Source organism: Bubalus kerabau, chromosome 1, assembly GCF_029407905.1.
Source record: "Bubalus kerabau isolate K-KA32 ecotype Philippines breed swamp buffalo chromosome 1, PCC_UOA_SB_1v2, whole genome shotgun sequence".
NCBI lineage: Eukaryota > Metazoa > Chordata > Mammalia > Artiodactyla > Bovidae > Bubalus > Bubalus kerabau.
The window spans coordinates 10420180-10431624 of NC_073624.1; the positions used below are offsets into that span (position 1 = coordinate 10420180).

General features: G+C 51.3%; 1 non-coding gene across 1 annotated transcript; it reads left to right on the forward strand.

The window, feature by feature from the left end:
* Positions 1–7707: 7707 nt before the first annotated feature.
* On the forward strand, positions 7708–7780 carry TRNAG-UCC (transfer RNA glycine (anticodon UCC)). The gene has a single exon. It is a non-coding gene; the product is annotated as a tRNA-Gly (tRNA).
* Positions 7781–11445: the final 3665 nt, after the last annotated feature.

The following is an 11445-nucleotide window of genomic DNA, read 5'->3' on the forward strand; positions in this document are numbered from 1 at the left end:
CCAACTTTCACATCCATACGTGACCGCTGGAAAAACCATAGCCTTGACTAGATGAACCTTTGTTGGCAAAGTAATGTCTCTGCTTTTGAATATGCTATCTAGGTTGGTCATAACTTTCCTTCCAAGGAGTAAGCGTCTTTTAATTTCATGGCTGCAGTCACCATCTGCAGTGATTTTGGAGCCCAGAAAAATAAAGTCTGACACTGTTTCCACTGTTTCCCCATCTAGAGTCTATGAAATATGAACACATAATGTAATGATATTAATGTATCACTGAGTGTGTTAGAATTCCTATTAACATGCCTATTCGAAATCATAACAGTGAATATCTGTTGAACAGTGTTCTCAGTACTCTACAGGAACTACCTCATTTAATCCTTACCACATTCCTACAAGGTCAGTTACTGTTATTATCCCCAGGTGAGAGGTGAGGAAACAGGCCCAGAGAGGTTAAGTGATTTGCCTGTGGTCACAAGCAAATCTGCCCCCAAGCTGCCCACCTGCAAGGCCCTGGAGCGTATGCAGACTCCTGTGCGGGCTGGATGTCTGAGCGGGGCAGTGTGTGAATGCAGGGGATGGGGTGGCCGTGGGCACAGGCATTCTCGACAGTATGCGTCCACAGCTCTGTTTACGTGGTGTGGCTCCAGGTGTCCCCACCCACTCCCTCAGCCTGGAGTGCCCTTCTCTGCCTTGGTCTCCTGATGACGCCCAAGTCCCCAGAGACTCAGTGTGGGTGTCACCTCTCGCTACAGGCGGCTCTGACTCCTCTGGCTGGGGCAGTTGCAACATCCACCCTCCCTGGTGTTGTCTTCATTGGGGGTAAGGGTGTGTCCTTCACATCTGTGTCACTGAGGTCCTGGGACAGGCCTGACCAGGACATTAACAGCAAGGATGACAACTGCCACTTGGTGGGCACAGGCCCTGTGGCCAAGCATGCTCGGGGGCGGTGCCCCCATGACCTCACTGAATCCTGTTCATCAATCCATTCCAGATGAGAAGGAAGTAAGTACTTGGCTGGACCAGAAATTGAACCCCAGACTTGGCTTTAGCTCTGTGGTTCCCGTAGTGTGCTCCTTTGGGGCTCTTTTATTTATTTATTTTAATATACACCAGGTCGTAGCTGCGACACATGGGATCTTTAGTTGTGGCATGTGGGATCTAGTTCCCTGACCAGGGATCAAACCCAGGCCCCCTGCTTTGGGAGTGCAGAGTCTTAGCCACTGGACCACCATGGAAGTCCCCTATTTTATTACTTAAGCTTTTATTTACTTGGGACTAGCTATCACTGCACCTGGGAAAACTCAGGAAAGCCTACAACTTCAAAATAAGAATCCCTTCCCCCTGTCACCCACCCTTCCAGACCCCTCCCAAGGCAACCACTGCTCCAGGCTTTTGCACAGCCAGGGCCATATTCCCCCTGGGTTTTCCCTCTCCATGTGCATGCACATGAGTGTGTCTCCTTCCAGAGAGGTTCTAAGCATCTCTAAGTACATATGCCAATCATACCTGTTGTATTTTCTTTCTTTTACATAAACAATGGCACATCCCACACCTGGGTTTGCCTGTTGATTTCCTTACTTCACATCTTGGAGATCTCTCCACATCATCATATAAGAACTTCCTCACCGCTTTTAAAAAATTAATTAATTTGGGGACTTGCCTGATGGTCCAGGGGTTAAGACTTCGTGCTCTAAATGCCAGAGGCCCGAGTTCAATCCCTGGTGGGGGAACTAAGATCCCACATGCTGCACAGTGCCACCAAATTAATAATTTTTAAATTAATTAATTTGGCCGCATTGGATCTTCTCTGCTGCATGGGCTTTCTCTAGTTGCAGCAAGTGGGGGCCACTCTCTAGTTGTGGTGCTTGGGCTTCTCACTGAGGTGGCCACTCTTTTTGCAGAGCACAGGTTCTAGGGCACCTGGCCTTCAGTAGTTTTGGCTCGAGGGTTCTAGAGCACGGGCTCAGTAGTTGTGGCTCATGGGCTTAGGTGACCCACAGCGTGTGGAATCTTCCCAGACCAGGGATTGAACCTGTGTCCCCTGCATTTGCAGGCTGATTCTTTACCACTGGATCACCAAGGAAGTCCCCTCACTGCTTTTTATAACTGCTTGACGCATGTGGTGGGGAATTTATTAACCACTTCCTAATCCCAGTGTTGCAATGAACATCCTTGTACAGGCACAGACTTTGACTTAATAAATGGATCAGCGAAGAGGTGAGAGGATGCCTGAGGTTGGGGCCTGGGTTATGGGGGGACCCTGAGTGTGGAGTCAGAGGTACCTCCAAGCCTGTCTTCCTACGGAAATGGGAGAACATGAGAATCTCCTGGAGTCCTGAGGGTCCTGACCTGCTGGGTCCCGGGTGAAGGTCTCCCAGCAGGATCCCCTCGGCTCCTCCTCAACAATGCAGCAACGTCTCACTGCCGGTGAGGTGTGTCCACCATGAGTCACCTTTCACGCCCACTTGGCCAGCTGCCCCCATCTCTTGAAGCTAGAAATGCCTCGCTGAGGTAGCAGGACCCATGGGTGGCCACACCACATGAGCATCTTTGGGACGCAGGCTCCACGCCTTGCCCTGATGGCGGAGATGGAGACACAGAGACGGCCACTGATCTCGGTGAACCATGATCTCAAGGAAATGCAAGGGCGCTTGGAGAGAGCGGCCAGCTGGGTCCAGCGTGCCCAGAGCCAGGAAGGGTCTGGTGTGGGGGTTCAGAATGGGGTTGGAGGTCCAGGCAGGGAGCCACACTGCAAGAGCTCAGGAGCTTTGAGAAGAAAGTGTGTTTGGCAGCCCCCCAACCCAGATCTCTTCCCTGGTGGCTCAGACGGTAAAGAATCTGCCTGCAAGGCAGGAGACTCAGGTTCAATCCCTGGGTTGAGAAGATGCCCTGGAGAAGGGAATGGCTACCCACTCCAGTATTCTTGCCTGAAGAATCCCATGGACAGAGGAGCCTGGCGGGCTACAGTCATGGGGTTGCAAAGAGTCGGACATGACTGAGCAGCTAACCCTTTCACTTTCACTGACATGGGGTGATGCTGGAGCTGCGGGATGGTGAAGGGACAGCAATGCAGGCCTCTTCCTGCCCTTTCCAGGGGCCCTAGCCTTCCTAGCCCACTTGGGAGGAAGCTCTCTTGATCTGCATAACTGGGGAAACTGAGGCAGGAGTGTGGAGGTGGCTCATCAAGTTAGCCCAACAGAGGTGAACCCCTATCTCCCTGCAAACCTATGTCCCAAGCAAGAGACTCAAGGCATGTGGTCTGTGGGTGGTTTCCAGTAAGAAGACCTGGGTCAGCCTGGGAAGCCCCCTGTGCTATGAGACCCACTGACCTGGACTCGAGCTCTCTGATTCCTGCGCTGCTGGGTCCCTGCCCCTCACCTATCAAATGGAGGTAACAACAACAACAACAACAACAAAACAAAAACAGAAAAAAAAAATTTTAAAGAAAGAAACAAAAAAACCCAAAACAAACAAAAAATAAAATGGAGGTGACCATGCACCTCCCTCACTGGCTGTTCTGGGGATTAAAAGAGACGATGAATGCAAATGCTTATTCTAGAACCTGGCACACGGTTAGTGCTCCACAAAAGGCTCTAGATATTTTTCTCTTCGGCAGGAAGCCTGAGTCAGAAGATTTGGGCTCTAGAACCAGACACGCTGTGAGGTGACCCATTAAGTTAGTGACCTTGGTGAGTCCTGTCCCCTCTCTGAGCCTCAGCCTCCTGTTCTGCAAATGGGGGCAACACATCAAAGAGGTGTTGTCTGAAAATCCACTCACAGCAGATGCTCCCTCAGTTGTGAGCTCCTCCTTCCCTGGGCCTCAGAGCCCAAAGGGCCCTCATAAAAGCCAGAAGGGGACGCTGGGATGACTGGCTGACTCATGGTTACAACCTGGGCCCTTTCATGTAAAGGAAACTGCCATTAGCTCCCAGCACCTCCGGCTGGTTGCTGAGCTTCCCAGCTGGTTTATGGGGAGACCTCACCCTTTGCTGTTCGGTGTGGGAGTGAGGCTGAGGCTGTGTCTGTGCCCTGTCTGGAGGGTGCCTGACTGGGTAGTCATTCATTTCCAGTCAGTCAGTCAGGGAGTCAATCAACAAACAAGAATCCAGCTGAGACTCCAGGTGTTCTGTGCTGGGCGCTGGGGAAACAGAAGTGAGTGAGAGCTGGCCCCTGGCTTCAGGGGGCTCCCGGACTGAGTGAGCCATGTGGAGAGAACATATCAGGTGGAAGGGCTGTGGAAGCCAGAGCAGGCATCTAGCTCCATTTGATGGAATCTGGGCAGGCTTCTTGGAGGTGGCAAGTGGTGACTAATCTGCGTCCTGACTCTGCCAGGGGCCTACCAAGGGAGGGGCAGGAAGTGGCAGGTGCAGATGGAGATGAAGGGTGAGGACAGACAGGTGCCTGGGTGGGCACACTTGAGAACAGCAGGTGCCTTTGTGGAGTGGAAACCCAGAGCCCAGCGGTCCTGAAGGGGCAGGGAGAGGAGGCCGGGGTAGGGGCTCATGTGCCAAGGCTCGATCCTAAGGACAGCAGGGACTCGGGACAGGGTTTCACAAAGGGAGATCTCTGTTTTAGAAAACCCACGCTGGTGGTGTGTGGACTGATGGGAAGGGAAAAACCAGAGGCTGGGGACCAGGGAAGAGGGTGACTCAGGTCCCAGTCGTTGGGATGGGGGAGGACCCAGAACGAATCATGGGCTTGGAGACAAAGATAAGCAGAAGGAACAGGCAGTTCCCCACAGCCAGGTGGGCTCCTCCCAGACTGCCAGGTGCCCCTACTTGTTGGGCTCAAGAGGGCACAGGGACGAGATGGTGAGAGCTTGCTAGCAGAACTCTTTTCCAGAGGATTTATCACAGAGCCCCTGAAGGGTGTGGCTGACATGGCAACAGATCCCTGCCACCACCCCCACCCCCCGAAAGAGAAGTCTCAGGATGCCCTGACAAGTGATAAGTGGGAACCTGCCAGATGGAATAAAGAGGCCTGGATTCTTGCAGGCCATGGAATTGGGGTTTGGACCAAGTTCGACCAGATCTCCTGGAAATGGCAAGGGGCAGGGGCAGTTGGCTAACCTCTCACTACAAATAAAAAATAATAGTTCCTGTTTTTGAAATACTGAATTGTGGGCCCCATGCCATGCATTGTACTTCCATTATTTCATTTAATCCTTATAACCATCCCATAACAATAACAATCACGGCAATAATAACATTTTTATTGGATTTTACTAGATCCCAGGAACTTTTCTCACCATGTTACATCTTTTGGCTCATTTTTGAGCTTCACAACATTCCTGAGAGGGATGTACTACTATTCCCATTTTACATATGAGGAAACTGAGGCACAGAAAATTTATATAACTTGCCCAAGTTTGCCTAGGAGCTAGGATACGGTTGAAGGACTCTCTGGGCCCCTTACTCCCCTGCCCCTGCCGCCAACCTGAGCTCTTCCTCGCTCCTCATCCTGCCTCCCACAGGCATCAGAGGAGGCAGAAGGGAAGGGCTGCATCACCAGTGCCTTCTGAGGTGACATGGCCCCGCTCTTCCCAGAGGAGCTGTGGGTCCCTGGAGCTGAGGGGCAGAATAAAGTCTGACAAGGTGTAAAGAGTGAAGGTGGTAAGGAAGTGACAAAACTTTGTCCTCTCCCCATAGCCCCCATCACCCACACAGCTCCCCACCCTCCGTGGCCTGAGGAAATCCAATAGGCCCTTAGTGGGCCTTTTCTCCCAGCCCATCAGCCAGTCCCTTCTCAAAGCATTCACTCCCTGGGGCTATTGGGAATCTACCTACTGCTCTTCCTTGGGGTCCTGTTCTCCTCTCCAACCCCCACTACATGCCACCCCTAAGGCCAACTCAGAGCCTTCACCAACCCCGTGTGCTGAAGGGGTTGTGCACACTCCCATCTTTGCCCAGATCCTCATCCTGAACGAGGGCAGTGCCCACTTAAAACTCCCCAGTGTCTCCCCACTGGGTTAAGAATGCAGCTAGAGCTTGGACCCATGGTACCCACCCTCCTTGCAGTGTGAATTCCAGGTCTGGCTTGTTCCTCCAGCCTCATTTTGGATCCCTCTATATATGCCAACCTCAATCCACACACAGCTGCTCTGTCCCTGAATGGACTTTTCTTTCCATCTAGTATCTTTTTTTTTGACAATGCCATGCAGCACACGGGATCTTAGTTTCCCAACCAGGGACTGAACCCATGTTCCCTGCACTGGAAGGCAGACTCTCAACTACTGGACCACCAGGGAAGACCCATCAAGTGCCTTTAAATTTTTTATTTATTTATTTTTATTGAAGTATAATTGATTTACAATGTTGTGCCAATCTCTGTTGTATAGTAAAGTGACCCATATATATATATACACACAGACCTTCTTCTCCCCTCTAATGCCTTTGAACATGGTGTTCATTCGACCTGGAATACGTTCTCCTAGCTAGTTCTGGCTTAGCTTCAGGGCCACCTCCTCCAGGAAGCCTCCCTTGACCTCCCAGGCTGGATTTGCTGCATCCTCTGTGCTGACTGCATGTTCTTGTAATTAACTGAAGAGGAGTGGGTTGGAGGGAAGACAGGACTTTGATAGCAGCCCTGAGATTGAGGCTGCCCAGGTCTGGAGTTTCTGAGAAAGGTCTGGACTGGAGACAGACAAAAGCCAAGGACTGTGGCAACCCACTCCAGTACTCTTGCCTGGAAAATCCCATGGACGGAGGAGCCTGGTGGGCTGCAGTCCATGGGGTCGCTAAGAGTCAGACACGACTGAGCGACTTCACTTTCACTTTTCACTTTCATGCATTGGAGAAGGAAATGGCAACCCACTCCAGTGTTCTTGCCTGGAGAATCCCAGGGACGGGGGAGCCTGGTGGGCTGCCATCTATGGGGTCGCACAGAGTCGGATACCACTGAAGTGACTTAGCAGTAGCAGCAGTAGCAGAGATCAAAGACAGAGAGCAAGCTTGTCACAGGAGAACATGTAGAAGATAGGAGAGCTGAGGTCAGATACTGGGGAACCCCAGCATTAGAGGGCTGATAGCAGAAGAGAATTCCACAAAGGAGACTGAGAAAGAGGAGCTGGAGAGTTAGGTAGAGAAGCAGGAGCACAGAGGAAAAAGCTGGCTCCCCGTGAACCACCCCCCAGCACCCATGCCCTGGTGTTGTCCCCTCCCTTGAATCTGGGTGGCCCCCGTGACTTGTTTTTGACAAATGTGACGGAAGCAGTGTCACACCACTTCCAAGCCTAAGTCCTAAGAGGCGTGTAGATGCTTCCAGCATCATTTGAAACTCTCTAGGGAAGTAAACCACCATGTAAGAAGTCAGACCACAGACTGCCTGGAGACTGCCGTGTCGTGAGGAAGCCCAAGCTAGCCATATGAAGTGACCACATGGAGAAAGAAAGAGAGATGTCCAATGGCCTCTGCTATCATCACCATCCCAGCTGAAGCCCAGATATGAGTGAAGAAGCCATCTACGATGGCCAACCCCAGTGACCGTTCAGGAAACTCCAGCCCTGCCACTACTGACAGCCACTGCAGAACAGACAGCAAGAGAACTGCCCAGCTGAGCCCAGTCCATCCACAGGACCAAGTGTGGTAATAACAAAACTTTCTAAACCATTACGTTTATAGATCATTGAAACAGTTGGTAATTCAATACCTGAATAACTCTGTGGCAGGCATTATCATTTCCACTTAAGAGGATGGGGAAATAGGGACTTCCCTGGTGGTCCAGTGGTTAGGACTCCTCGCTTCCACTCGTGGGGGCACAGGTTCGATCCCTGTTCAAGGAACTAAGATCCCACAAGCTGAGAGACTCTGCCTAAGTAAATAAATAAAGACACTGGGCTTGCATGCCTAGGGCAGGGGTCCTTAAGTTTTTTGACAACAGGGATCAGTTTTGTAGGAAGACAATTTTTCCAAGGATGTGGGAGTTGATTCAAGTGCATTCCACTGACTTGAGTTTGTTGAGCAGGAGGAGCTCAGGTGGTAATGCAAGTGATGGTGAGTGGCTGTAAACACAGATGGAAGCTTCCCTGGCTTTCCTGCCGCTCACCTCCTGGTGTGCAGCCACATTCCTGAAAGGTCCATGGCTAGGAGGTGGGGACCCCTGTTCTAAGGGGAAAAAGAGAGATGGGGAAATAAACCCAGAGAGGGATGTGACTTTGTGAGGTTCATGTAGCCTGCTGGAGGCAGCAATTGGGGTTTGAACCCAGACAGGTATGTCTGATACCCTGCTCTGTGCTCTTTCCACAGCACATGTCGGCTGCCTGAGGAGACCAGACCTAGCAGCCAAACCATGTGGCTTTGGCCAAATTCCTGGTGTGACAGGTAATTGTGGTTTTCCTAGGAGCTTCACCTGGGCACCTGCTAGAAACTTGGATTTCTTAAAAAAATTAGACACGATTCAGGTAGTCAAATGCACAAATCATTGTGTGCAACGAGGTAGGTTTTTACATGTGACCTCCCTGGTCCAGATACGGAACATTTTTGGCACCCCAGAAATCTCCCTTGTGCCTACCACTAGAGTCCATGCGCTCTACCATACCAGGAACCCAGAGGTACCCACTGTTCTGATGACTATCTCCATAGTGACGTTTTGCCTGTTCTTGAACTTCTATAAATGGACTTGTACAACATGGACCTTCTTTGAAAAAAAGTATTTGACTGTGTCGTCTTAGTGCAGCACGCAGGATCTTCTATTTTCATTGCAGCATGTGGGATCATTTTTTTTTTTTTAGTTGCAATATGTGGGATCTAGTTCCCTCATCAGGGGTCAAACCTGGGCCCCCTGCTTGGGAGCTTGAAGTCTTAGCCCCTGGACCACCAGGGAAGTTCCAACGTGGGCCTTTTTGTGGCTGGCTTCTTTCACTAAACATTATGTCTGGAAGACTCATTGTGCCCTTGCATGTAGCAGTAATTCTCTCCTATTTCCCTATTGTATTCTGATGTATGAATATGCCACCATTTATTCAGTCTACTGTTGACAGACATGAGTACTGTCTTCAGATTTGGGCTACCATGAGTAAGGTTGACACAAATATTATTGTACTAGTCATTTTGTAGACCTCAGCACTCATTTCTCCTGGGTGTACATGCAGGAGTGGAAATGCGAGGTCACAGGTAGGTGTGTGTTTAACTTTATAAGAAACTGCCAACAGTTCCTCATAGTGCTGGTACCTAGAATACTCCCACCAGCCCTGCATGAGAATTCCAGTTTTTCGGATCCTCAAGACACTTGGTATTATTCGTTCTGTTGATTTGAGCTATTTTAGTGGGGTGGAGTGGGGAGGGATATCTCATTGTTTTTCAACGGCTGAGGTGGGGCTCCTGTTCATAGGTTGGCCTGATTTTTTAGTTTGCCTGGGAAGCCCTGCCTGCGGAGAGGGTGGGGTGGGTGTTGCCACAGCCCAGGTGCCACATGGGCAGCCCAAGTTGGACTGAGAGAGTCACTGAGGCAGGGGATGGGCTAGAATGATGTCCAGGAGGGGCTGGTCTGGGGCAACAGGGCCTGGTGAGGATGGGCAGGGCCCTGGACTCAACTATCTGGTTACTGGGGCTGCCCACGGCATGCTTCTTACCCCATGAGACGGGAAGTCCTGAATCAAGGCAGCACCAAGCCTGGGTGATTTGATGGCTCAGGGATTCTGGTTCTTCTTTCTTTCTGATCCACCATCTTTAGCATATTAATGAGCTAAAATGGTGGCAACATGGGGACTTCACCCAGCACTGTCCAAAGGTCAGGAGAGAGAGGCCTCTCTTCCTTGTGCCCCTTTCTAAGAGTAAGGAAGACCTCTGAGGATGATCTGCTCCATCCCTCCACTCCAGTCAAGACTTTCCTGGGCCATCTCATTGGCTGGAACTGTATCCCATGGCCATTCCTAAACCCATCACTACAAGGGAATGGGGCACATTTCCCCCACACCCCACAAGCTTGCTCCTCCACGGGTTCCCTGAACACACTAGGGAGGTTCACAGGGCATTTGCTCATGCTTTCCCCTTGGAATTGGAAAGCCTTTCTGATTTTTTCATCTTGTTGTTTTTCAGTCCCTCAGTCGAGTCTGACTCTTGTGACTCCATGGACCCATTTTTCCATCTAGAAAAGTCATATTCCAAAGCCACCCCCAAAATACTCTTCCACCTGTGGGCTGGGGGTCTCCCCTGGATTCCCACAGCCTTCTAGAACCCAACCCTATGTGACCTGTTTTTGTGGCCTCAGTCGGGGGCAGGGCCAGTTCTTGTTCAACTCTACACACCCAGTGCTCAGCACAGAGGCCCCCCCAAGGGTTGATGGGAATAGCTGCAGGGGGTGAGGCCACCTTGTCTTCATCACCTTCGCCACAGCCCTGCAAATTGGACAGCCCAGGCTGGACCGATGGCATCTCAGAAAGGGGGCCTCTTCCCAGCCCCAGGTGGGGCCATCCACGATCAACTCAACAGCCAACAGAGATGAGGCCCCCAGCGTGGTGGCCTGGGGTGACTGCTTCTACTTCCCCGCCCCTAAGCCTGCCAGGCTGGACAAAACCTCTGGGCACAGCGTCAACATGGGACTGGGATTGAAAGATACTCATTTGATGGAGAAGCAAATTAAGGCTCTTAGAGAGGGGCATGGCTTGACCAAAGTCAGTCATGGGCAAAGCCTCAGGTCCCGGTCCTTCCTCCAAGGCTGGCCCAGCACCCACTCAGGGCTTCTCAAAGTGAGATGTCCCTGATGCCTGGGCGGGGCGTGGGGGGCATGTTAAAGTGCAGATTCTGACTCAGGAGGTCAGGGCGGAGCCTGGACTTGGGGTTTCTCACAAGCTCCCAGGTACCACAGCTGCTCCTGCTGGCCTGCAAACCCCACATGGAGCTGCAAAGCCTGGTGGAGAAACCAGATTCTCAACCCCGCCCTCAGAAGCCCACATGCTGCTCCTTTAGGAAGGGTGGAGTGCTGGAGGGTATGGGTGGTGAAGCCACTTTAAGAAACCCCGACCATAGAGACAGTCTTCTGTATGATGCAGGGAACCCAAAGCTGGTGCTCTGGGACAACCTAGAGGGGTGGGATGGGGAGGAAGGAGGGAGGGGGGTTCAAGAGGGAGGGGACATATGGGATGCCTTTCTCTCTCTATATATATACCTACGTGGGCTTCCCAGGTAGTGCTAGTAGTAAAGAACCTGCCTGCCAATGCAGGAGATGTAAGAGACAAGGGCTCAATACCTGGATCAAGAAGATCCCCCGGAGGAGGGCATGGCAACCCACTCCAGTATTCTTGACTACAGAATCCCATGGATGGAGGAGTCTGGCGGACTACACATATAGGATAGATATACCTATATACCCCCATGTACCTGTGGCTGATTCATGATGATATATGGCAGAAACCATCACAATATTGTAAAGTACTTATCCTCTAATTAAAAAAAAAGAACCCCCAACCTCTGCCACCCACCCTGTGTAGGCCATCCAGGACACCAGAGC